The sequence below is a fragment of the Acipenser ruthenus genome, chromosome 17 (assembly GCF_902713425.1).
Source record: "Acipenser ruthenus chromosome 17, fAciRut3.2 maternal haplotype, whole genome shotgun sequence".
NCBI lineage: Eukaryota > Metazoa > Chordata > Actinopteri > Acipenseriformes > Acipenseridae > Acipenser > Acipenser ruthenus.
The window spans coordinates 12,672,647-12,676,394 of NC_081205.1; the positions used below are offsets into that span (position 1 = coordinate 12,672,647).

Here is a 3,748-nt window from a genome sequence, read left to right on the forward strand (position 1 = left end):
TTTTGGAGCAATCTGCAGTCCACACTATAAAGGAAAGCCTGCCACTAGGCTGTGTTTTGCTTCTTGGTAACCATTATTTTCATTATTAAATATCCCAGCATTTATTCTAGCAATTTAAACAAATGTGTTAAAGTGAAAAGTAATTCAGACAGCACAAGTTCGTTCTAACCATTTTACCATTAATTATTGTTTCTCTTTATAAGGGACAGTGGATTTAAAACCATTGCTTATGACACCAATCTTTGATCCTAGTACCAGGATGCAGTCAAATTATAATAATGCTCACCATCTTTCGCATTGCGTAATTGAAAGGACTATAGGCATACTAAAAAGTAGGATTAGGTGCCTACATTGACTCAGTGGTGTTCTGCAGTACAGTCCTCGCAAAGTTTGCATGATAATAATAGTATCCTGTGTTCTTCACAACATAGCCATTAGAAGTGGCATCCCTCAAGAAACGATATTGATTTAGAACAAAACGCAGACATGATCAATGCTTGTCAACAGCGGGCTCAACAAGACGCTATTCAAGGGAGATGAGGAAGAAACCAAATTGTCAACAACTATTTCCAGTAAAATACTCTGAAATGTAAGTGTAAAAATCCTTACTTTTAATTGTAATGCACCCTACTTGTCAATCCTTGTTTTTGTCATCAAATCAAGTTATGTACACAACATAAATGATATATTTCTACTTAAATGGTGGGTGTGGCTTTAAAAGAGAATCATTTTTTAATGTTTTCTCTTGCTCTCTGCCGCTGCGCCGTGCAGGTGTACCAGATGTTGATGGCTGCTGTTCCCTTTGCTGGCTTGTGGTAAAGTTTGATTGTGTCACATGCCGCACTAGCGTTCCAATAGATGTATTGAATGTTACCAGCTGTGTATTAAGTCCCTTTAACTCTGCATTTTGTTCAGTTAAGTGCTTATGAATATTATTTACCCCCATCTCGATGTTTGCTTTTGGTATATAGTAGGTGTTCTTGAGTTAAGATGTACATCTTTGACCCCCATTTATTTATTTTTTCAGAAATGAGGCCCTGGGATTCCACAATTTCTAAATCAAAAGAATCTACATCTACTCTTTTTTTAAGACGTTTAATCTGTTTTACAGGTGTTGTGGTGGCATATGCCTGCCCAGTAACTGGACCAGTCTCATTTCCATTAGTGGTGTCCTTCTCTCCTGTGAAAGTCACATCTGGATGTGCTTTACTGAGTGAGAGAACAGTCCTCCGTGGATCGCATTTGGGTTTAATGCCTCAACTATGGTGTCATCTATAAAAATGCAAATAAATAGACTTGTTAGCAATGTTTTAGTTACTTGTCTCTCTTTATAATAGTTTTGTTATACGAGCAATTTAAAGAGCCAGAGCTACATTTCACAAAGTTTTTGTTTGATTACAGAATAAATAATGAAATATCCTGTGTTGTTCATTTATTTGCTTTATTTGAATGATTTCTTTTGACGTTACTATTTTGGACAGAAGCATATACTGCTCTGGCATTCCAGAGCCTATCTTGTAGTGCATATACACAGCATTATTAAAACAACAATATGCATACAATTGAGCTGATTTCTTAGTAAACATTTTAAAAATCCAGATTATTGTGTTCTAGTTAACCTACTGTAATAAACAAATATTTAGATGCAGTTATGGTTTGTTATCAAACACATGTTGCATAGGCTTGCAATTTAATTATCAACACATAATTAAATAAACCAAATAAAAAAATAACTTTCTTACCAATATGTTTACCAGACAGTGTGCTATCCTCGTCTGTAATGATTGTCCCCGGGTTGGTTAGTTTGGGTTGGCTTCTTTTCAGGTAAACTGGTACAGCATGACTGCCCTTCGGGTGACATTGCTGTAGTTTCCCGTGGAGTAATTGATTATGAAAGTGCCTGCCGAACCTGTGTGAAATCCACACAAACCATGAACAGTCACAATTGACAGTAAAGGTGCGACCCTCTCCTCCTAGCACCACTGGATTTGTAGGCAGTACCCCGCCTGTTGCCTGCCCTCGTTTATATATTATTGCTGCCTTCTTTATTGTTGAACGTTTAATATCTTGCCATTGTTTTTTAACCCGAGTAATGCTTCTTTTTACAAAAGACACTGCATGTATATTACTTGTGATCAATTTCCATATTTTTTTCTTTTTCCCGTCCTGTCATCCTTAAACTTTTGAAACCAAAGTTTGTTATAATAACAGGACATTTCTCCAACAGAACTTTTGATTCTTCCATTGTAAACTTGGCTTCATAGGTTATGTCCTTTTCAGAATTTTTCTCCACTGAACACCTCGCTTTCCTACAACCAGGGCTGGATTAACGCAGGGGGCTTTAGGGGCTGCAGCCCAGGGCCTCAGATTTTGAGGGGCCCCAAAATATATATATAATGTATAATACAATATCTAAAAAATGAATAAGTAGCGTGTGACTGTATGGATCGGAACAACACGTCTGTTTTACCAACCCGTGTTGCGTTGGAGGACCCTGGACTGCCTGATCACATGACTTGACCTGCGATCAAGTCACGTGCCACTTATCAGGTGTGCTGCGGCGCGAAAGTGACGCAGATCAGAACCTGTAAATGTATGGCAAAGCAGCACCTAGGAAGTATGAGAGCGACGCTGAAAATATCACAATTTCTAATGAGAAAGAAGTGAAGGAGAGAGAGAGAGTACACTGAATGCACACGAACTGACTCACCGCAACGGTCAGGTTAGGCTGGCAGCTTCACTCGACAATGGGGATACGGCAGTACCTAGCCCCAAGGAGGAGAGCGCGGCTGGGTCACTCGACAGCGGGGATACGGCCAGGCCTGGCCCCGAGGAGGATACTGTGTTACTCTCAAGAAGAAAAGACAACTCACTCGCGGATGACTGCACAGACAGTCGCTCACATACGACAGACAGGTAAAAAAGAGCGGGCCTCCACCAGTCGGGGAGGCCGCTGAAAGACAGAAAGATAAAAGAACTTTTCAAGAGTCGTTGATTCCAGGAAAGCGGCAAGCCAGCTATCAGCACGAATGCTAGGGAAATACAACTGACTCGAATCGACTCAAGGGTTATTTCTTATCACTCAGCTAAACACAGAGGTCTTACCTTACCATCTTGAGAAGGAAAAAGAGGTAGATCTTCCTGTGAGTGACGGTTTTATATCCATACATAATGTTTGGTGTTCGTCCTCGAATTGAAAGGGAAACGTATTTCATTTAAATAGATTAATTTCGTTTCCAATTTGGATCATTTTGCATGCTGTAAATTAGACGAATTGGGTTTGTGAATTAGGGGAATTTAGAAATGTGAAAGTTGGTCGAATTAATCATTTTATTTTCGCCAGGTGAATTTAAGTTTAGTGAATGAGGCCCTAAGTGTTAATAGGTTTGGATGAGGCAACAGTAATTGTGTATTGAGATCAGGTGTTAAATGCCCCGCTAGCACAAACTGAAGCACTACAAAGGAACTGCTGGCCAGTGATCTAGAGGAGCAGCTCCACACTTCTGTGCCAGTGGAGATTGTAGGAACTCTCGTTGGATCTCGACAGCATCTGTTGACACGGATGTGACTCACACAGCTAATGCCATTCAGACGACAGTTGTTGACATTTTCACAAGCTTGTAAACAGGAGGCAGTCCAGGATATTGACACAATAAAAAATGTCAACAAAACATTGACATCTGTAGCCACCAATTATCTTGTTTGTATGATTTGTGCCTCATTTCTTACTACAATGTGTAATTCATTG

General features: G+C 39.7%; 1 long non-coding RNA gene across 1 annotated transcript; it reads right to left on the reverse strand.

The window, feature by feature from the left end:
* Positions 1-628: 628 nt before the first annotated feature.
* Positions 629-3,174, reverse strand: LOC131697895 (uncharacterized). The gene is made up of 3 exons (XR_009307524.1): positions 3,106-3,174; positions 1,743-1,909; positions 629-1,272 (listed from the first exon to the last, which is right to left on the reverse strand). It is a non-coding gene; the product is annotated as an uncharacterized LOC131697895 (long non-coding RNA).
* Between the last annotated feature and the right edge of the window lie 574 nt (positions 3,175-3,748).